The 24,027-nt window shown below is 37.6% G+C and overlaps 5 non-coding genes and 1 pseudogene across 5 annotated transcripts; 5 read left to right on the forward strand and 1 right to left on the reverse strand.

The window, feature by feature from the left end:
• The first annotated feature begins 253 nt into the window (after positions 1-253).
• trnai-uau (transfer RNA isoleucine (anticodon UAU)) lies at positions 254-347 on the forward strand. The gene is made up of 2 exons: positions 254-291; positions 312-347. It is a non-coding gene; the product is annotated as a tRNA-Ile (tRNA).
• A 608-nt stretch (positions 348-955) lies between these two features.
• Positions 956-1,049, forward strand: trnai-uau (transfer RNA isoleucine (anticodon UAU)). The gene is made up of 2 exons: positions 956-993; positions 1,014-1,049. It is a non-coding gene; the product is annotated as a tRNA-Ile (tRNA).
• Positions 1,050-2,580: 1,531 nt separating this feature from the next.
• trnai-uau (transfer RNA isoleucine (anticodon UAU)) lies at positions 2,581-2,674 on the forward strand. Its single transcript has 2 exons — positions 2,581-2,618; positions 2,639-2,674. It is a non-coding gene; the product is annotated as a tRNA-Ile (tRNA).
• A 608-nt stretch (positions 2,675-3,282) lies between these two features.
• Positions 3,283-3,376, forward strand: trnai-uau (transfer RNA isoleucine (anticodon UAU)). The gene is made up of 2 exons: positions 3,283-3,320; positions 3,341-3,376. It is a non-coding gene; the product is annotated as a tRNA-Ile (tRNA).
• A 125-nt stretch (positions 3,377-3,501) lies between these two features.
• Positions 3,502-3,595, reverse strand: trnai-uau (transfer RNA isoleucine (anticodon UAU)). The gene is made up of 2 exons: positions 3,558-3,595; positions 3,502-3,537 (listed from the first exon to the last, which is right to left on the reverse strand). It is a non-coding gene; the product is annotated as a tRNA-Ile (tRNA).
• Positions 3,596-9,969: 6,374 nt separating this feature from the next.
• Positions 9,970-22,082, forward strand: LOC113071015 (syntaphilin-like; annotated as a pseudogene).
• Positions 22,083-24,027: the final 1,945 nt, after the last annotated feature.

Consider the following 24,027-nt stretch of genomic DNA (forward strand, 5'->3'; position numbering starts at 1 on the left):
ATCAATTTTCCTGCAGTGTTTAGCTCTAACCCTAATCAAACACATCTGAGTTTGCTAATCAATGTCAACAGGATCAATAGAAAATCACAGGTAGTTTTGTTTGATTAGGGTTGGAGCTAAACTCTGCAGGAAAGTGGATCTCCCGAGCCAGATTTGAGGATCACTGCTGTAATCAGAAAAAAAACATGGAAAAAGTTGAATGATAGGTCTAACTAAAGACGGTGGTGTTTGGACTTTTTTTAAAAATTCAATAGCTCCAGTGGCGCAATCGGTTAGCGCGCGGTACTTATAAGACAGTACGTAGCAGAGCAATGCCGAGGTTGTGAGTTCGAGCCTCACCTGGAGCAAAGTTTTAGAAAGCAAGCAGCATTTAAGTAGCTACAGAGTGCATGGGATAATATAAACAGATTGCTGTAATCAGTTAGAACAGAGGTTCCCAATTCCAGTCCGCGAGCCCCCCATTTTTGCGCATTTTGCATGTCTCTCTTTATTAACACAACTGTTTCAGATAATCAGCTTGTTAGTAGTGAGCTTCGTGCATGAACTTTGTGTGATCCATGTGTCATACGATGTTATCGTGGCCGCGGTGTGTCAAGTGACAAGCATGAAGCATTTCAGTAGCCGCAAAGTTCATTGGATAATATAAAAGATCTGTTGTAAACAAGATTGCTGTAATCCAGTGATCCTCAAATTCAGCTGCAGATCAATTTTCCTGCAGTGTTTAGCTCTAACCCTAATCAAACACATCTGAGTTTGCTAATCAATGTCAACAGGATCAATAGAAAATCACAGGTAGTTTTGTTTGAATAGGGTTGGAGCTAAACTCTGCAGGAAAGTGGATCTCCCGAGCCAGATTTGAGGATCACTGCTGTAATCAGAAAAAAACCATGGAACAAGTTGAACGATAGGTCTAACTAAAGACGGTGGTCTTTGGACCTTTTTTCAAAATTCAATAGCTCCAGTGGCACAATCTGTTAGCGCGCGGTACTTATAAGACAGTACGTAGCAGAGCAATGCCGAGGTTGTGAGTTCGATCCTCACCTGGAGCAAAGTTTTAGAAAGCAAGCAGCATTTAAGTAGCTACAGAGTGCATGGGATAATAAAAAAGATCTGTTGGAAACCAGATTGCTTAGATCAGCTAGAAGAAAACCATTGGAACAATTTGAATGATAAGTCTAACTAAAGAGCATAGCGTTTGTTAATGTGGTTGTGGCGCGATCAGTCAGTGCCTGGTACTTGTAAGGCAGCAGAGCACTGTTGAGGTTATGAGTTTGAGCCTCACCTGGATCAAGGCTCTAGAATGCTAGTAACTAAAGAGTGCATGGGGTAATATAAACAGATTGCTGTAATCAGTTAGAACAGAGGTTCCCAATTCCAGTCCGCGAGCCCCCAATCTTTGCGTATTTTGCATGTCTCTCTTTATTAACACAACTGTTTCAGATAATCAGCTTGTTAGTAGTGAGCTTCGTGCATGAACTTTGTGTGATCCATGTGTCATACGATGTTATCGTGGCCGCGGTGTGTCAAGTGACAAGCATGAAGCATTTCAGTAGCCGCAAAGTTCATTGGATAATATAAAAGATCTGTTATAAACAAGATTGCTGTAATCCAGTGATCCTCAAATTCAGCTGCAGATCAATTTTCCTGCAGTGTTTAGCTCTAACCCTAATCAAACACATCTGAGTTTGCTAATCAATGTCAACAGGATCAATAGAAAATCACAGGTAGTTTTGTTTGATTAGGTTTGGAGCTAATCTCTGCAGGAAAGTGGATCTCCCAAGCCAGATTTGAGGATCACTGCTGTAATCAGAAAAAAAACATGGAACAAGTTGAATGATAGGTCTAACTAAAGACGAAGGTGTTTGGACATTTTTTTCAAGCTTCAATAGCTCCAGTGGCGCAATCGGTTAGCGCACGGTACTTATAAGACAGTACATAGCAGAGCAATGCTGAGGTTGTGAGTTTGAGCCTCACCTGGATCAAGGCTTTAGAATGTAAGTAGCCACAGAGTGCATGGGATAATATAAACAGATTGCTGTAATCAGATAGAACAGAGGATTACCAATTCCAGTCCGCGAGCCCCCCATCTTTGCGCAATTGGCATGTCTCTCTTTATTAACACAACTGTTTCAGATAATCAGCTTGTTAGTAGTGAGCTTCGTGCATGAACTTTGTGTGATCCATGTGTCATACGATGTTATCGTGGCCGCGGTGTGTCAAGTGACAAGCATGAAGCATTTCAGTAGCCGCAAAGTTCATTGGATAATATAAAAGATCTGTTATAAACAAGATTGCTGTAATCCAGTGATCCTCAAATTCAGCTGCAGATCAACTTTCCTGCAGTGTTTAGCTCTAACCCTATTCAAACACATCTGAGTTTGCTAATCAATGTCAACAGGATCAATAGAAAATCACAGGTAGTTTTGTTTGATTAGGGTTGGAGCTAAACTCTGCAGGAAAGTGGATCTCCCGAGCCAGATTTGAGGATCACTGCTGTAATCAGAAAAAAAACATGGAAAAAGTTGAATGATAGGTCTAACTAAAGACGGTGGTGTTTGGACTTTTTTTAAAAATTCAATAGCTCCAGTGGCGCAATCGGTTAGCGCGCGGTACTTATAAGACAGTACGTAGCAGAGCAATGCCGAGGTTGTGAGTTCGAGCCTCACCTGGAGCAAAGTTTTAGAAAGCAAGCAGCATTTAAGTAGCTACTGAGTGCATGGGATAATATAAACAGATTGCTGTAATCAGTTAGAACAGAGGTTCCCAATTCCAGTCCGCGAGCCCCCCATTTTTGCGCATTTTGCATGTCTCTCTTTATTAACACAACTGTTTCAGATAATCAGCTTGTTAGTAGTGAGCTTCGTGCATGAACTTTGTGTGATCCATGTGTCATACGATGTTATCGTGGCCGCGGTGTGTCAAGTGACAAGCATGAAGCATTTCAGTAGCCGCAAAGTTCATTGGATAATATAAAAGATCTGTTGTAAACAAGATTGCTGTAATCCAGTGATCCTCAAATTCAGCTGCAGATCAATTTTCCTGCAGTGTTTAGCTCTAACCCTAATCAAACACATCTGAGTTTGCTAATCAATGTCAACAGGATCAATAGAAAATCACAGGTAGTTTTGTTTGAATAGGGTTGGAGCTAAACTCTGCAGGAAAGTGGATCTCCCGAGCCAGATTTGAGGATCACTGCTGTAATCAGAAAAAAACCATGGAACAAGTTGAACGATAGGTCTAACTAAAGACGGTGGTCTTTGGACCTTTTTTCAAAACTCAATAGCTCCAGTGGCGCAATCTGTTAGCGCGCGGTACTTATAAGACAGTACGTAGCAGAGCGATGCCGAGGTTGTGAGTTCGAGCCTCACCTGGAGCAAAGTTTTAGAAAGCAAGCAGCATTTAAGTAGCTACAGAGTGCATTGGAATCTGGTTTCCAACAGATCTTTTTTATTATCCCATGCACTCTGTAGCTACTTAAATGCTGCTTGCTTTCTAAAACTTTTCTCCAGGTGAGGCTCGAACTCACAACCTCGGCATTGCTCTGCTACGTACTGTCTTATAAGTACCGCGCGCTAACCGATTGCGCCACTGGAGCTATTAAACATTAAAAAAAGTCCAAACACCACCGTCTTTAGTTAGACCTATCATTTACTTGTTCCATGATTTTTTTCTGATTACAGAACAGAGGTTCCCAATTCAAGTCCGTGAGCCCCCCATATTTTGCATGTCTCTTTTTATTAACATAACTGTTTCAGATGATCAGCTTGTTAGTAGTGAGCTTCGTGCATGAACTTTGTGTGATCCATATGTCATACAGTGTTATCGTGGCCGCGGTGTGTCAAGTGACAAGCATGAAGCATTTCAGTAGCCGCAAAGTTCATTGGATAATATAAAAGATCTGTTGTAAACAAGATTGCTGTAATCCAGTGATCCTCAAATTCAGCTGACGAGATCAACTTTCCCACAGTGTTTAGCTCTAACCCTAATCAAACACATCTGAGTTTGCTAATCAATGTCAATAGGATCAATAGAAAATCACAGGTAGTTTTGTTTGATTAGGGTTGGAGCTAAACTCTGCAGGAAAGTGGATCTCCCGAGCCAGATTTGAGGACCACTGACATATGAGATTGGAGGCAACAGGAGGAGTTCGGCTCCATGATTTAAAGATGAGTGTTAAAATAGGATTCCAAGAATTCCATCTTATTCTCCTGAGATATCACTTATTATTGCATTGTCAGTAACAACACATGGGAACAAAAATACAGTACTTTTGAAGCTGTACAAGGGACAGACGTAAAAAAAAGTGAGAGTGGGGAGGGGAAACTAGTCTGAATTAATGTCACCAAACTACCACTAAAAGCTGTTAAATTGAATGCTAAATCTGGAATATGAAAACTTATTTTAACGTAGAAAGAAATACAAGGCACAAACTTGGACACAGATCTTAAAACACACAACTTGAATTCTAATAACAATCCATAAGCAATGGACATGTTGGCATAGTTCACTGCAGATTGCCACCTTCTTACCAGCACACATGTACAGAATGCTCAATAGCTCATCTAGGGTCATCTAAGGGCCACTTTCTCTGAAACTAAAGACGGCTGACCTCCTGCTGCATCAAACTCCTCTGAGAGAAATACCAATTACCAACCACATCAGCATCCATATCACAATGCTATCGAGACCCGAAGCTTTATGACATCAGTATGTTAACTCCAATTCTCCATTTCTTTCCACGATACCCCAGGCTACACAAGCACACACATAAAGCACACACTACCAAAGATGCCATGTTCATGATACTATTGTGACCTGGGGTCTCAATGGACCCTTCAAAAGCATCCATGTAAACGGCCGTGGGAGGGAAGGAATTAGAGCAGACAGCACAGAGGTACTTCATCCCCCAAGTTTCTAATTACACCAATATGAAAGGAGCCTCAAATAAGCGCTAATAATAATCAAAGTGCATCAACAGGATGTGCTGCATTTATGCACACTGCAAATTACCCTGAGAAACTATATATTTGAAAATAGGCCCTTTCAATGCCACTAGAAACAAAAGGGAGAGAAATGAAAGAGGGATATTTTCTGACGATGAGGCTATGTTGGTAGGAAGGGTCTGGGTTTGATTTATGATTGAATTATTATTATTTATTTTTCTTTCATTTAGGGAAATATAAACTGAAAGTGTTCTATGTCAATGAAAATGTACTGCAAATTTGGGGAAATGTGTATTGCTGTTGTGCTCGTGGGGACTTGGGTTTGACTCCAACTGGGGTGCTTCCTGTCAGTGCTGCACTGTCCTATCTGATAAAGACCAAAAAAGAAGGAAAAAAAATCACACATCTAGTCCTTTTTTATTAAGTGAACACACCTACTTTTTGTGCAAATTGGTCTTATTACTGTATTTACTATACAATACAATGCAAATTTTATTTGTATAGAACATTTGAAACAACTGCTGTTAACCAGAGGGCATTACAACATCATAACATTCAGTCAAACAAACAAAAATTTAATTTAATCCTGATCACTGTAATCAATTTTAAAAGCTATACTAAAAAGATACAAATTCTGTCTAGACTTAAAAGCATCCACAGATGGGAAGGTTTAATGTGCATTGGAAGAGGGTACCATCTTGGAGCAGCAACTCAGAAAGCCCTATAATCCTTTGAATTTAATCTAGTTTTAGGAACATGAAGAATCATCTGAATATATATATATGTCTACATGTTATAATGGATAGCCATCACAGAATTAGGCTATCTATTTGCACGCACACGAACAGCACGAGCAGCTCCGTTTTATCTCGGAGACGCATTCTGTCTTTACGCTTGCCAAATTCCGCCATGTAGATAGCAAATCCATCTTGGCACGAGCGCAAATGGCTCTTAGAGGGAATGGAAGATGAGACTCTGATTGGTTTGAATCATGCGATGCACGTTACGCCCAAAAAACACCTGTTACGGGACAACCAGTTTAGACCATGCGCCCGGGCGCCCCAACCGTTTTCCCGTTGTTAAAATAGCAAACATGGATTTGGACACGCCCTGAGTGCACCTGTGCCATGTACTTTACACTTTGCATTTAGATCATTAAAATAGGGCCCTTAATCTCATTTTAGTTCCTGAATCTTTCTGTTGGCAGACAATGATCAACAACATTAGACAGCCACAATTAACCAGTAACACAAAGAGGATCGAAGTATTCCTACAATTTCCTGTCAGCTCTTGAGGCTGACAAAAGTGTTCAGTACATTGTCACCCACTCTCTGGCACTCCATGTTTGACCTGAAAAGCTTATGTGAAGCACATAAATGTACCTAGTACTTTCAAAATGTCACTGAGTGATTGCCTAACTATGTTATAGCCCTGTTCTTTCCTAGCACCACTTTTCCAACATTTCTGACTGTGATTCAGTGGGAATGCTTTTCAGCCCACCACTCAAGAGAACAATGCTATATTTTAGCCTATTTTTATTCATAGCCAAGTGTTTCTATGCTGGGGTTCTGCAGTGTATTCAATATCTGACCATGTGCAAACATTTGAAAAAGAAGTTTGAATGTCTGCATGTCACCACCTCGATCAGGCTTTGTGCTGGGAATCAGAAGAGCGATTTTTTCATTCTGCTATTTCATATTAAACTAGCTAATCAGACATCAGAAGACTACAGAGAATGGTTCGGACTGCTGAAAGGATTATTGGTGCTCCCCTGCCCACCCCTTCAAGAACTGTATACATCCAGAGTCAGGAAAAGGGCTCCGAAAATCACTCTGGATCCCTCACATCTAAGTTAACCCATCTTTAAACTTTTGCCATCTGGATGGCGCTTCAGAGCCGCAAATACCAGGACAGTCAGGCATAAGAACAGTTTCTCCCCACAGGCAATCTACCTCATGAACAGTTAAATGTTCCCCACTTATGCAATAAAAATGTGCAATATCGTTATATTTATAGGTTACCCCTCCATCCTAGTACATCCCTGCATCTTACTTAATCCTATTCCATTTTCATTTATAACACAATTGTTTACACACTTATTTATTTACTTATTATTCCAGAGAGTTACAGAAGAGCACAGAACCAACTCAATAATAACACAGTAAAACTGTGTCATCTGTGCCTGTGGCAGGTTTAACTTTTTCAACTGATGAAGGAAGTACAACGTCTGCTGGGGCTTTTTCACAATGTAGTCAATGTGAATGTCCTACTTCAGGTCCTGAGAGATAGTTGTGCCCAGGAACCTGAATGACGCCACTACATTTTGTTTTTTTAATCCACTTTTGGGAAAAAACAAATGCAATATTTAAAATATTAAAGAAAAAAAAATACCACAAGGTTCTAGTCGATGAATGTTTATTACTTAAACTTAAATTCCTCTAAATTATGCACAAGTTAGAAAGGTAAAGCATGTAAAGCTCTATTTATTGCCTGGTTTCTGAATCTTTAAAAGCTTGATGCAAATAGTCCAGTGAAATAATTTAAGAAAGTTACTAATAATGAATGACGTGATAGCTATTTGGTTTGGTTTTATTATTATATATTTTAAAAAAGAAAACTTGTGGGGAGATAAAAATAAATAAGCTGACAGATTAAACCATATTTCTTGTTTTTAAGAAAATCACATCACTGTTTTTCTGGCTTTCATTTTATTTAAGTAATGCATTCAATTATATAGATCTTATTCGCCAAATAAAACAGTAGAAATGCTGAATAATTTCAAATAAACTCTCAGCTCCAATGAACCACAATTTCACAACTAAGTGATAAATGCTTTTTGAATACACTGAATGAAATCCTTCAAATGTTGACCACCATCTGCTGGTTAAAGTAGTATATTACAAGAAAAGCTCACTTGCCAACCATCAAATCTTAAAATAGGGATAAGGACAAACAAACATAATAATGCAGAAATGATACATTAAGAATACAGTGTTACAGAAATTATGCTATTTCAGAATAATTTGTTACTTAAAGCTGTGTTATTTAATTTCCCTATGTAACTGAATGTTGCATGATTTGTAGTTGAAAGCACTATGTTTAATTTTCTGCCATTAATATATTGCAAAAATAATCTCATTGTCTTAATCTATTGCATAAAAAATTTGAGTAAATTTTATTCATAAAGCACATTTACAAATTCAGCATTACACTGACAAAAGTGCTGAACAAAACCAATAATAAAATACAGCAAATTCTAAAATATAGTAACATTTTAAATTACAACAATAATAATGATAAAATGTAATATCAACAACTACAACCGTTTCCATTCAATAAATACCAGGTGTCAGATGGCAAATGATTGCACAGATGTGGAGCTGACTCCTTTTTAATTTAAGTCCTTACTGAGGGACATGTAATAGAGCTTTATTAACGGATCTGTGAGACTTAAGCGTTAAATGCATATAAATGAGATCAGAAATATAAGATGGGGCTTGTCCATTAAGAGCTTTGAAAACAATAATTAAAATCTTAAACTGAATTCTAAAAAAAAGGACAAAAAGTCAATGAAGGGATGCTTAAACACAATATTTTCTTTTCTTTTTCTTTTCTTTTTTTTCTTTTTTTATGCCAGTTAACAATCTGCGTTCTGAACCATCTACATCCGTGCCAATGAAGATTGTGGAAAACAATAATCCAGGTGTGATGTGATAAATGCATGAAAGATTTTTTTTCCAGATCTTGAAAGTGTTGATTTAAATTTGGAGATGATCCTCAGCTGATAATAACTATTTTTAACAACTGAGCTTATTTGTTTTTCAAGACAAAGCTCAGAGTCAAGGATAACACCTATATTTTTGACATGAGACTTAACATAGGGAGTCAGGTTTTCTAAGTTCTCAGCAACAGAATTTTTTGTTTTAGAGGGACCAAAAAGAATCACCTCAGTTTTATCATTGTTTAGTTGCAGGAAGTTAATTATAGATTTTAATTCATGCTGATTTAAAAACAAAAATCAATGCATCCATTCTGCTAATTAAAAATACGAATTTTTAATGCTTATAATTAGTTTCAATCTCTCTTTTATAGGTGTTCATGCTGCACAAGAAGAGCAGCCTAGACCAGATTTATATCTGTTTTGCACACAGTAAAAGATAAAATAACCATTTTAATATAAATGTTCATTTTGAAGCATCTAATGTACCTAAGACTAATCGATATTTATTATATTATAGAAGCCATTTCATCAATTATGTGCAGGGCCCTTAATAATAATAATAATTCCTTACATTTATATAGTATTTTTCACTCAGAGCACTTTACATTGTCAGGGGGTATCTCCTCATCCAGCACCAGTGTGCAGCAACCATGTGGATGATGCGACGGGAGCCATATTGCACCAGAAGGCCCACCACACACCAGCTTACTGGTGTTTTTTGTTTTTGTTTGTTAGTTTGTCTTTTACTTATTTATTTATTATTTTTATTTTTATTTAAATTGTTTTGCTTTGGTACTTCACAACAACAACAATAACAAACAAGCTTAATCGCCATCTGTCCTATTGGGAGTATACAACCATTGAGAGGAGATTGGACAGTGCTGTCCGTGGTGCTGAAAAGGCGACTCTCAGTTTTTCCTGTTACCCTAATGCCCATAAAGACATAAAGAAATCTAGAGTCCCATGGGAATGTAATGTAATGCCTGGAAAATCTGTGCTTATTATTTTTAGATTGGGTGGTTCTTTTAAGGGTTACATTGATTACAAACGCACTGTCAAAAATTATTTCAGCGTTTCAGTAAACACAAACCATATTCGAAATTATTGGAAGAAATAACAGACTGATTGTTGCTTGGGTGCTTTACGTTCAAAAATATAAAAAATATATATTCATTCTAGATTTTCGAAGATTCTACATTTTTTTATATTTACAGTTTTGACATTTTACGTTTCGGTGACTTGGCGTCAAAAGACAATTCGGTTGCGCGTCACATAATTAAACGGAACGTAACACCTCATGTCCTCGCAACTTAAAGTGGTCTAGTCCCCTTTAAGGAGATCGTCGTAATATTACGCATCTGCTTTCAATATCAACCCTCGTCTTCCCTCACTAGGCTCTCAAACAAACCTCACGCTCCAGAATCCCTCTCATTGTCAGCAGCACCCGCCCCGTCGACTCGCCCTCCCGAGCAGCGGAGCACCGCTGTGGCGGAGTCCTTGACGGGGACGTGCACCCGGGTAATAACGACAACAAAACTGCTGTTTTCATGAATACAAGCTGATTCTCTCCGGTTTGCTGCAACCAGGTAAATGACAAATATTTTGCATTGCAATATGACGTGCGAATCCTGATGTATCATTGTATAGAAGGACTTCTGCATTTCCCGTGTGCAGGACAAACCAAGGACTGTGACGCCCCAGGCACAGGGTTTATATTATATCTGAATGCACAGAGCAAAAAAGATATTTCACATTCGCAAGTCAAATGTTGTTTACTTGCACCGTGTGTATCGGACACATTTAGGGTTTTGGTGTTTCGACGTGCGCGCGCACAGCAGATCTTTCCCCTGCAGCGAGCATGCGTGTGCTTCTGATTTTGTTTTGGTATTGCGCTTTCATACTATTCTAATCTAGCGCTGTGTTTTTACACAACTCATCATTTGTCATTCTCTACCCCTGAGAAATGCTTTATTTCTGATTCGGTTTCTGAGTCGTGACAGGTACAGTGCAGTTTTAGGGCCTAGGGTGCAGTATGACCTTGCATCCCTGTAAGAACTGAAGGACCGCGGAGAAAGTGTCCTTAAAAGTGGATTTGTGAAAGTCTAAAAAGACCATTGTGTGTAGTCTTTATCACAACTAGGCAAGTTTACATTATTTTGAACATATTAAAGCAGGTGAAACTGTACATTGTGTGTCATGGTGCATCACTATTTACTCCCTTTGGTATTACAGTAATTATCCATGCTCCTTTGCACAGGATGCTATTTGTTGCACGTAGACTTGCCATTGAGGCTGCTTGCCTTATGGTTGTGTAATGTCGCCATGCCGTCCCGTCTGTCTATCTCACCACAAACACATGAGCTAGTAAAGCCAGTCACACCACTTGTGGAGCTCACATTCTAGAATAGTGGCTGAATGGCTGTCTCCATGACGACTGCTCTACATCTCAGCATGAGGGCTAATCTTCCAAAGCATTTTCTTACCACATTGGTGCTACAAAGAGCACACTCAATAATATATTTCACTCTGTAGGGTGAATGCAGGAAAAGTGACATTTAAATGTATTCTTCTCTCAGTACCTGTCTTAAAAATTCTTACAATAGTAAGGAAATATTAATAATTTAATCAATAATTAAATAATTAACTGATCAGCCATCTAAGTAACTAGCAATAAACTGAAATAGGTTTCAGCTGAAGTACTAAAAACATTTTTAAATGAAAACTAAAACTGAAATAAAATAAACACACATTAAAATTAAAAGTTTATTTTATGAATAAAATAGCATTGATTTTTATTGAAAATCAGCATTAACGTCCCTTTTTTTAATTCAATCCACCACCAGAATGTTTGATAATTTTCATAAAAGTTATGGCACCCAGGATATTTTGTTGTATTAATATCTGAACATGCAATATGTTAAAACAAAGAACAGAGCCTCTGCTTTTAATCAAAAAAAGAAACTTTTATTCATGCAATCTTCTTTTATCAACACTTCAATGTGGGTAAGCTTCATGAAAAAAAAATAACATTTAAAAAAAAAAGCTGAGAAAATAGCATTTTTGTAAAATAGTGCATCTGGATCAGATTCAGATCGATGATCAAAACATAGATGGAATTGATTGCTTCCATCAACACATCCAAAGCTTGAACAGTTTGATTTATATAATGATTAATGTTTGATTCAGGCGTTATTTCTCACATGCATCTGCTTACTACTGCTTACTACTTGTTTCTGCTTCTTCTTCACCATGTTTTGATCAAGGGATTCAGTATTCTTTCAGAAGATGCGTAATAGTGGCTCTTGGCGTACATGTTGGCAACCAAACAGTTCACAATAACTACAGACTTCTGTAGTGTGAAAACAAATACTCTCAACTGGAACTTGTGCAGGTTTGGAACAATTTGAGGGTGAATAAATGATGAAAGAGGTTTTTTATCTTTGGGTGAACTATGCCTTTTAGTTAATCCTAAACTGACATGGAATGACATTGATGTAGCCATCTGGATCTATATTGACATTAAACATGGTGTCAATAGATATTCCTATAAAATGTATTATAGGTTTTTAATTGCTTGTGAAATAAATGTAAAATTGATTAATGCTTTTTATATATCTACTTAAGATGATTGCACTGATTACAACTACTGAGTTGTAGTTCACTTCAGATTCACTTCAGAGCATTCATTCTGTATTTATCCATCCACACTGGATGCATTTAGCTCCATACAATCCACTGACTGAGTGATCACTGCACTGTTATTATTATTTTTAGATATTTTGATATTCGTTATAGTATTTTTTAAATATAAAATGTATAATTTTATTTGATACCTAATGTCAGTGTCAGTGGATATTCCTTTAATACGTATTAAATGGTCACTGTACACTGCTGCTGTATGAAAATACTTGCATGAAGATCTAAACTGTCAAGCAGATCTTCTATTTGGCTACATTGCTCTTTGACGTTATCATTATCTTCTTTATATTCAAGTCATAAACTGTTTGAAAGCTGCTAGCCAGTGTGTGATATTTGGCTGTTTATGAGCAGGTGTTTTTGCACTGATATAGCTTGAAAGTGGCCTGTGAGAGAGAAGAGAAGTGCAAGGTCATAACAATCACTTATCTGCAAAAGACAACAGTCAGAGGTCATCCAGTGCTGTAGCAGGAGCGTGAGACAGCAGAATTCCTCAAAATCTATTATCTTTATTCTTCCTAATTTACTTCCTAATTTATTTCCTAAGCAATTAAGATTTTTAGATCTGTATTTGTGTATGTGGCAAGTCTAGCATCATGACATTTTATCCTTAAATATGCTTCCTTTCACATGTGTTTTGTAATGAGAAGAAGGCTCCTTTTTCAGACATTTCTGCGTAATTTATGAGCCACACACAATAGCCAAAAAAGCCATTACCCAAGATTTGTGCTCCAAATCATGCAGTCATTATATGTAAGTTATAAAAGTTTTTTTATTCATTAATTAATTTGTTTATTTATTTGATGTGATAGAGTTTGCAGATAATTAAAAATATGAGAGAGACTGAGAATGTAGTCTTCTGCATCGGTACAGAGTTCAAACAGATAGATCTCACAACTGCGCTCTACATTATGACTCACACTGCACCAGAGGGAGACCACACTGTCCCGATACTGACTCAGCAACTGCACATTTCCCCCCAAAAATGTATTATGTTGTTATTTATTAGTAATATAATTTTACAGTTTGATGAGTTTTTATCTTTTTTATTTCCATTTAGTTTTTTTTACTTTTACTTCAATTTAGTTTTTAAAATTATATTTATTTTTTTTACTTTTTAAGTTAACAATAGCTACACTGGTCTGTTTTGGTCATGACCTTATGGTGAAGGACTGAGTTGCTTATTAGGAGGAGTATACTGCAGTGTATTGCTGCTTATACTAAGCTGTGCCAATTCCTTGTTAATTGATTAGATCATTAATCGTCTTTTCCATCCGCATGTGTCTCAGGATGCCCACTGTAGCAGAAATCACTGCTTTTTACCCTTCCCTGTCTCATTTTCTCATTTGTCTTTTCCTCTCATATTAAATATTCTATCTGTATAAGAGCTAATACAAAATTTTAAAGCTTCGGGGAGGATTTTGATTTCACTGAGTAGTCTGATTGTGAAAGTTAAAACTATTATTTCCGTTGTCTAGCTTCACTTAAGTGCAGAGTCAGCCAGTCTATGTCAGCACAATGTTAAATATATTACAGCTCTGCAAGCAATGCTGCTGCCAGGTCTGCTGAGTGTGAAGAGGTCAGATTGATTAGATGAAATGGACAGATTCTAATCTTTCCTTCTGACACTGATGATAAGAAACAAAAATGTAGGTAATGTCTTAAAGTGAAGCCTTTTTTAAATCATTCATTATTTCTTCTCTTCTGTGGACCATGGAAGGGAAATGCATTTTCAAAACACATTTGGATTTAATTTCCCATAGACAAAAGAAATTAATTCAGGTTTGGAATGGATTGACATGGAGGGTGAGTAAATTATGACAGAATTAAAATTTTTGGGTGAACTATTCCTTTAATAGCTTTATAGTGTGGCAACAAATTTTTTAGAATGTGCCTAGTTAGGAAACTGTTGTTATGTGAATGAGGCAAGGGTTGATAATATAGAAGTCAAACTGAAGACATTGTCTAAAGTATGTTCTTGTGTTTTATTCAGGCTGGCTGCAGCTGAGCTATTCATGCTGTGTTGACAGGGAGGAAGACAGATACAGCTGAAGAAAGAGAAAGAAGGAAAGAGGACTGCTGACTTCATGTCTTCGCCTTCAAATAACAGATCTGGCTCTGGATCACGCAAGTATGGCATGTTTTGTCTTTCTTGAAATCCTCTTTCTAACAGACACTCTTTCAAAACTTGCAGCTGTGTTGGTGCTTTGCTGTAATATCTGACCCTTCTAGCGGCTGTTTAACTCTTTTAATCACAGTAAGATCTCTGCGGCAGTTTAATGACCTTTTGAGCTTCAAGTGCTTCAATAATCCTTTCTCTCTTCCGATGCTGTCATTAATACAGCAGCCGTTAAGCGATTTCAATTTCTCACTCTGCTGTCAAGACTTTTTCACCCTACAACTGCTAGGTTGTATAAAAACTTCCTGAAGAGTCAGATTAAATTATTTATAAGCACGTTATTATACTAAGTTATTAAACAAATACATATAAATGTAAACTAGCATTCAAAAGTTTGGGGTTGGTACGATATGTCTTTTATACAAGGCTGCTTTTATTTAATTAAAATACTGTAAAACTGTAATATTGTGAGAAATATTTTTACAAAAAAAAAATACGGTTTTAAATTTTAATGTATTTTAAAATTCCTGTGAAGGCAAAGCTGAATTTTCAGCATCATCACTCCAGTCGTCAGTGTCACATGCTCCTTCAGAAATCATAATCATAACATTTCGTATTATTATCAGTGTTGAAACAGTTGTGCTACTTAATGCTTTTTGGAATCTGTGATTTGAAATACTGAAGGTTTTTTTTTTTGTTGTTGTTTTTTTGTAAAAATGTAAAATTATTTAAAGATCAATTTAATGCATTCTTGTTAAATTAAAGCATTAATTTCCTTTTTAAAAAGGGGCATATTATAAGGAAAGGCAGAAATTACTTCAAAACATATAACAAGTTCCACCAAGTTATAGAAGAGACATTTGTAAATCAATTATTTACTAAGCACATGGATAAAGCAGTATTTTGCATAAGCATATTATATATCTTCCACTTTTTAAAATGAAACATTGTAATGTTTTAAACCTGAGCCTTAACCACTTTCCTTTATTGGCATTATTTTATATATTAATTGCAGTAAAAAACATAAAATTGTATGCTTGTATGAATTATACATTGATAAATTAAATAGTAATATCTAAAATTCTGTTTCCACACTTCCTGTTTTAGCCATATCCATATCACTGATCTATAATAGAGAACTGGACTGCTCATGAGGATTGCTCAAAAGTGAAGTCGCTGCGCCGCCATATTGGTATTCCCCAGTTTTCCCATAAATTCTATTGAATTAATAGGAAATCGTACAGTTTTAATGAGAAAACATCCCCTAACTAGTCAGCGTTTTTATATCTGAAGTATCTCTGTACATTCGTACAACGCAAACGTCCTAAGCATGTAAATAGTTACTTGTTTAATGTCAGAATTTCCCCTGCAAATCAAAAAGGTACTTGTCGTAAACATTAATATAGCGACAAATCCACAACATATGCATTTCAAATTACAAAGTGGTCATGAAATCTGAATAAAGTTTTATGCTCTGGATTTATAAGTTAATTTGCCCTGTAAGTTCATGGTCTATATAATTATGATCTTATTTATTCATATAGTAGGGTAACTGAAAATGTTTTTCCAACAATGATTTCGTTTACAGCATTCATTTTGAAGCGGTTAATGATTTAAACGTTGATTAAATTATTAATTAACTAAACATACACATTACTCCTGGAAACTGTAATGCTAAAATACCATATCATTTGCGCCATCTTAAGGAGTCTAAAAATAGATATTGCTTCCTCAGGACATACATGCATTGTTACTTATTCAGAGAAATAGCACTGAAGTGTGTATGCTATGATTTAAAGACATTAAGCTTTTTTCCAGGACGGTTTGAATTTCAATACAATATGGAGAATATAGAAGCAGGCATGTATAGTAATTTGTATTGTATATCCAAATCAATTTCAGATACTAAAACCAGATATTCATCTTTAATATTTCCTGCATGATTACGTATATAAAGAAACATATTTTATGTTGGATCAGTCATCTGTGTCGGAAGTGTGCAGTTTAAATGATTTCAATGTATCACTTGTCCTGCCAAAAAATACCATAAACATTGCAGATAACATCGGAGGTAAAATGTATTTAAATACACATCTTAAAAGCTAATCATGTGTTACTGAATGGGGTGATTTTAGGTCAGTGCTTTGGCTGCCAGTCAATGAAGCTCTCATCCCAGTAGGGAATAGTAAGATGGTAACTCGAACACTTCCAGTGGCTTCACCGCTGAATGGCAGTTTAGAACGCTATGAGCAATTCAGTCATATATATAGATCAGTGGTCCAAATACAGATAATGATGTCATTTCACCAGTAGTTGCAATAAGTTTTAATGGTAATTTTGCAGTAGAGCCCAGCTCTGTGCCTCTTTCTCATCTCTGTTTCCTCAGATTCAACCTGCTGAAGGCCCTACAGCCTAAGCACCGCTTGCAACAAATGCTGTCGTCTCCCACTGCATCCCCTGTGTGAGACTCTGATTCAGTACCCTATAGTAGGGCAAGACTAGTAGACAACACTGCTGCACTGGGCATTCACACGCTAATTTAAAACCAGCCCATTACCTGCTACCACTGATGCTGATGTTGGGGATCTGAGAGGGCGGATTAATCTGAACTCTCTGGTCTTTGACAAAGGCTCAGGGAAAGTGCAAATTGATCAGTCAGTGATCTCTAAATCTGTTCCGTGAGAAGCCTGACTGAATTGATAAACTGTGAGACCGACAATGATTGTGATATTTTGACAATGATTCTAATGAGTGTGTGGCAATTCATTGCACATATTCCCTACACAGCTTTCCCTCAATTAGTCCATATCACTGAAAACATAATGGACGTATATGGTATGTCCAACTACCCTGGCTGCTTTTCTCTTTCTCCCTTCTGTGCCTTGTTATCAGTACTGATAGCCGAGTCCTCTTCTTTTCTCTCTCTCACGCTTTTTCACTTTGCTTCTGTTTTCTCTGCTTTCACCTTAACCATGACCTTGGCTTGCTTTCATGGTTAGGTAGTTCAGCAAACCTCTTATAGCCCACCAATGGTGGTCCTGTTGGACAGTAGTTACAGGGGCTTGTCATTGAAAATATATATATATATATTATTTTAGGTTTTAGGTTTTTAGGTGTCATTTTAGGATTTAGGTTTATTAATTGAATACTTCAACTTCGGTGGTTGACTGATATGAGGCTTTCAGTGGTTAATGCTGATACCGATATTTACTCAAAATTCACTCACAAAATTGAAATAAAAATGCCCAAATACCAGCTCATTAATATCAGACTATCAGTAGATTCAAAGTTATCCACCACAACTGTAAAAACAGCACTCTGCACCTCCTAAAATAAGTGCTTTCATTCAGCGCTGCTAACCCAAGGTTGAATTTTTTTATTTTCCAAAAGAGAATCATTATGCTCTAAATTACCCCATGATCAGTTGCTCCTATTTTGCCTGCGTTTTATGAATACGGTAGGTTATGTGAGGTCACCCTACAGCATAAAACTGCATGTTTAGAAGGTCTTGAAAACATTTATTTAATAAGCTCATAAAATAGTTTACATAAGTTTACATAAAATAGACATTTAATGCCAGTAATGATCAAGCAAACAGTGAGTGTAATTCTTTAAAAAGTAATCTAGTAAGCACTTGTACAATATTTCCAGCATGTCTTTTATTCTTTTAAGTGTGCAAAGTAGCTTTGATCCTACCCAGCTAATGTTTCTGACAACCAGAATTAATAAGAAGCTACTATTTATATTTCTCTCTGTCCTCCCGACTGCTGACATAATTAATTAGTCAGACAATCTGTCAAATAATCTGTCAGATCTGCAACCTTGTGTACAGAGTTTAATGGATGTAATAAAACAAGCTTCCTGTTATGTTCATTTCAATTGGATGTTTTAAATGGACTTTAGAATGATGTGAACCAAGAGGTTGCTTTAACCAAATATTTTGTCAATTTGAACCATTTAAATTTGTTAAAAACGGATATATCAAAAAGACAGAATCTGCATCTGGAATTTCAAGGACTGATGTATACATACTTTTTTGGAAAATAGGGGGAACAAAATGGATTTAAAAAAAAAGAGTTTAATTGAAAGCTTACAACACAGTCGGTAAAAGTGGCAGATGATTTCTTTTTGGGCGCAACCTCTGCTTCTACCTAAAATCTTGTATTTATTATCACAGTTGACAAGAAAATGTCCACAGAAACATTCATTTGAATTTCTATGTAACACAGGTTAAGGGGAACTTGAGGTGTGTGCTTTCCTATATAATGATTCCTTTTTGTTTGTGGGTCAGTTTTGACTATTGCAGGTTCATAGAGCTAGACTACACACCCATGGAGTCAGGCATTATGGTCTCTATGAGACAGAGCAGAGGATTTCTGACACCAACATCCCCGGAACGCCACTGTCGGTCAGCGCTCCATCATCCCTTCTGTCTCATTCTTCTTTTTTATCGTCTTTTCTTTACTTTTCTTTGTTCTCTGTGTGGCATTGTGTCAGCATGGATTCAAACTCTTCAACCAAAGCACGATGTCCCTATAAAATCCAACCTTTTGAATTGACTGGGGGTTTAAAGCTTGAATTGCATATGTGTCACATTTGAAGATGATTTCATGTCTAGATGACACTGCTGTCAATTTCTGCTTGTTCAGTTGCCAGTTTGTTTCTCATTATTGATTCATGGTGGATATTTAGCATGATTTATCATCCTCAGCACATATTACAAATACAAATATTTGTATTACACTGCAATTTGTGCTTGCAGTTTTTATGTGAGCTGGGTATCTTTTTCTCTTTACATCCATAGAAGGTGTTCTCTCTCCCTGGATGACTAGTTGACTGTATGTATAGTATGGAGGCATGTTAATCATTTTTGGTTTAGATTTTTCATGGAATTGTACTTTTTGTTTGTTCATGTAAGTCTGTGTTTGTGCATTTTGTTTATACCTCATCCTGTGTCCTCTTAAGTGGCCTTGAAAGGAGACACTCTGAAATTGTAATTCTGTTATGATACAGGCGGAGTCCAGCACCTGCCAGTAACCGTGATCCCTATGGAAATGCCTCTCTCAGCAGCAGTAGCAATTCAGGGTCATGCAAGGGCAGCGATGGAAGCCCGACCCATAGGTGAGACACGACTCAGCCACAGACCAATAATGCATTGTTCCTTTCTCTTCTTTCTCGTTTGCTTATACATGGTATTGTTTGTTCTATATACGACTTTTCTCATCCATATCAGGCATCACATAAAATACACCTCCTGTAATGATAACCATGGTATCCGGCCCCCTCCACCTGAGCAATACCTTACCCCACTGCAACAGAAAGAGGTGTGTATCAGACACCTCAGAGCACGGCTCAAAGAAACCATCGAAAGACTACAGGACAGGTGAGGCTTGCATCATTCATAGTATGAGTGCCCATGCACTTATGATCACACCAGCCTTTGAAGAAATTAGTTTTATCTTTAGGCAGCTGCTTTGAGTGGCAGTTAATTAAAGTGATTCCTTTATTTAAAATTGGTACACAAATTTGCACTTGGTTGATGATTTCCAGACCATGTAACAATTACAAATACAGATTGACCTGTTAAATTGCGAACCAATATATGTTAGTATTTAGACTGTGTAATTTTTCATTTATTTCTCTATATTCTAACGACTCTAATCTAATTATATACAGTATTATTTTTCTAAACTGTTTATTTTCAAGGCAGCCTTCATTTGTCCAATGCCAGTGCATTGTTATTGTGTTCTTAAAGCAGCTTTGTATAATTCTCAAAAGAGAGCTATTGGTCAGATTTTCCATTTATCGCAATGGCAGTAGTTTGTCTGGTACATGTTTGCATATTGTGGTCAATTTTGGGCACACTACTTAATTCATATTTTATTACCTGACTAATTGTTGTAGAGCTTCAGAAAAATTACATAAAGACAATGCTGATTGGCTGGTGGAGCCACAAGAACATGCAGTTACAAACACTGAATAGCGTTCAGTGGATAAAGTTGCTTTTTTTCTAACTACACCATGCTAACCAAATAAAAACAGACTCCTTGTTTTTTTTCAAATAGGTTTCATGAATTTTTATTATTTTTCAAGGAACGTAAACTATCAGTCACTGACAAAAAGTTGGCAAATCATATAATACTGGGAAAGGAAAAAGTATTTTAAAAGCAAAAACATTTGGCAGAGTAGTTGTAATTTTGGATGGTCCTTGCTTTTCTCTTTTGACGTGCTTGATTTCTCTGTCCTCTGTCTTGTTTCCTCTCTTTCTTTAGGGACACTGAGGTTGATGAGTTGCGTACTCAGCTGTCTCGTATGCAAGAAGACTGGATTGAAGAAGAATGCCACCGAGTGGAGGCCCAGCTGGCTCTAAAGGAGGCTCGCAGGGAGATCCAGCAGCTTAAGCAAGTCGTCGATGTTGTCAGATCCAGTCTGGGAGACACCGACACCGGAGTGCAAAAATGCTTCCAAGACATAAATCTCCAGAACCACAAACTGGAGTCTTTATTGCAGAGCATGGAGCTGGCACAGATCGGGCCCACCAAAACAGAAGAAACCCTGGCAGGTGGAGGGGTGGTGGGGTCAGGGCTGGAGGTCAGCGTGGGCCTGGTGGGGTCTTCCGAAGGCTCCCCAGCTCGCTCACTTACCCATAGCTCTACCTACACCAAGCTAAGTGACCAGCCTGGCCAGGAATGTGATGGTAATGAAAATGGATGTGATATTCCATGTTTGTCAGGCGACGGCACGCAGGACAGCGGGTTTGTTTGCTGTGGAGACAGTGGAAGAGGAGCGAGCAAGGCAGATCTGCTTCTGGAGGCTGAGTTTCTATCCCAAGAGACAGCCTCATTGCTCAATGCGTATTCCCGCCTGCCTCACTCTTCCACCTACGAGGTGGATTACAGCCATTACAGCAACAGTTGCCACAACTTCTGTCATCACAGACTTTTCCACTAAGTCTGCACCAGCTGTTGCAATAGAGCCTTGGGAACCAGCTGTATCTGTTCCAAAAGGACCTATGACTTTAGCTTTGATCCCCATAGAGTCTTCTGTCAAGGAGACAACTGCTTCAGAGCCCCTTACAGTCTTACCAATCACCACAACAGCTTTGACCACAGAGACCATTGGATCCCAAGAGCCCAACTCTGTTCAACCTCGACCTGTAACAGACCCTTTGCCAAACCCTGGCACCTCCCCTTGCTCCGTGCAGCCATTGGTTGAGACAGAATTGGAGCCCCTTCCACAGACCACTCAACCTCATAGTGTACTAACAGAGGCTGGGGTTGAAGGGGATCATGTCATAAATATAGTTGCAGACGATGAAGATGAGGATGACGAGAGTGCTACGAACACAGACTCCAGGTCATCTGGCTGTGGTTTACCAGCAAAGAACTACTGGAGCCGGCACTTCCTAGTGGATCTGCTTGCGGTGATCGTGCCAGTGGTCCCCACAGTGGCGTGGTTCTGTCGGGGTCCACACCGTGTTGGTCAGCCAATATACCATATTGGATCTCTATTGCGGGGTTGTTGCACTGTGGCTCTTCATTCTCTGCGTAGAGGAGGAGGCCTCCGACACTACCCCACAGGAGGAGTTGGTTCAGGGGGATGAGTATATGAGACCAGCTCTTCTCTAAGGGGATGCGCTGAAGCCAGTGATATCACTGTTCTTCTGTCAGATGTGCAATTAGGGAGTGGTTAACACAGGTAAAATGAATTGAGGCAACCAGTGGAAGGATAGTACCTGAGCACAGCACCTTAAATGCTGTGGTTATCTATGGTCTATATCCAAGACAAGATAAGAAAAAGGAAGGGGAATCACTATTATGTATTTTCACCAGATGCTCATGAAGTTCAGGACTTCAAGCGAGCTTTCACCTTTTTCCACAACTACTTCCCTAAGAAAAGAGGAAGGATAAAGTGTTCTGAATGATGGACTGACACAATGACTTTTAACTTTGTGAGTGACACTAAAAGATCCCCTTTAATATGATTGTATTACCCTTATTTAGAGTGAAGAGTCACAGTCATTGATGGGAAGAAATTGTACTTTTGTTTGTCCCTCCTACTGTCACTGCAGAGGGTGTGTGTTGTATGTGTACGTATTTCTTTATCTGAGCGAGTGTTGTGTTGTGTTAATGTACAGTGCAGCCAAAGTATCTGGATTACTAATGGCCATCATTGTTATAGCCGTGAGTGCAGTAGTTAGCTGTCTCATTACTTGTGCCTGTGTGGATAAGAGCAGTCATATTTTCCCCTTAAGGAGCCAAGCAAGCACCTGCTAAGCTATTTATATGCTTTGCATATACCACTAGTGTCCTAAATAAATGCGGTCACAAAATGATACTTAGTCCATCTGGAGCCTTTTAGACAATGTATTCTTTATTTTATGCTCAATTAAGTGGGGAAGTTTGATGGTTAGGAAATGTTCTGTATAGCTGAATGCTAAATTGTGCATTTAAGAAAAGGGTAATGTTTTTTAATAATATTATTAATAGTAAGAGGGATTCAGCGTTTAGACAATGATCAGGGTTGATGACTTTAATAGGGTGATGGGAGCTTTTTCACCAGATGAATTGTATGATTGTTTCACTGTGTGACCATCAAAAAACTGTCATAGCCAAATCTATCATAGCAAAAATCTTTAGCAATAGTTCTAATTTTGATGTCCACTGTAAAGCCCCGTTCACACCAATAACGATCACTATAAAGATAACTATAAAGATAACGATATTAGCGTCCACACCAGTGAACGATATCGTCTGTTTATTCTGAGCGCACGTGCGTCTGCCGCTTTAAATCCTCGAGCTTGTTATAGCAGGGTGGATTCTGATTGGATGCGATTGTTTGTATCGTTCATCAGCTGGAAAAAAAATCGTTCTGAAAATGATTCCAACGATACCGTTTCTCTGTGCCTTTATTGTTATAGTTGTAGTGTGGACTCTGCTATTATTTAATACTGAAAACGATTTTTAGAACTATATCGTTATCTTTATAGTTATCGTGCTTGGTGTGAACGGGCCTTAAGACTATTATATCATTAATTACAACCGGTTGTGCTTGGCCTACATCTGAACTTAATTTAGCATTAAACCCTGCTAAACAAGTTGTTTCTAAGTTGTTGCTAATATTATTAGCACAAATACTAATATGTTATTAAAGTTACTAATTTGTTGTTTCTGAAATACTATGTAATATAATTCCATTAAAAAGATCAAATAAAAGCAAAAATAAAATTGGAGTTACTTGGATACCTGATTACTTGATGGATATTACAAATTGATGAAATTAAAACAGTGAAAGTAATTTACACATTTACTGCATGCAGAAACAAATTTTGAATATTGAATATTGAAACATTCTCTGCTTTCGGCTTTTTCTAAACATTTGGCCATGACTTCAAGTCCCCCATGATATTCATAATGACCCTTTATTTTACTGACACATAGGTGATGGGTGACATTTAATGACATCAATTGCACTGTAACTCATTTTATAAGCAATTACTTAAAGTATACTTGATTGTGAGTTTCTGTCTTTCTAAAGGCCAATGCATA

This window comes from Carassius auratus, unplaced genomic scaffold, assembly GCF_003368295.1.
Source record: "Carassius auratus strain Wakin unplaced genomic scaffold, ASM336829v1 scaf_tig00005711, whole genome shotgun sequence".
Lineage (NCBI taxonomy): Eukaryota > Metazoa > Chordata > Actinopteri > Cypriniformes > Cyprinidae > Carassius > Carassius auratus.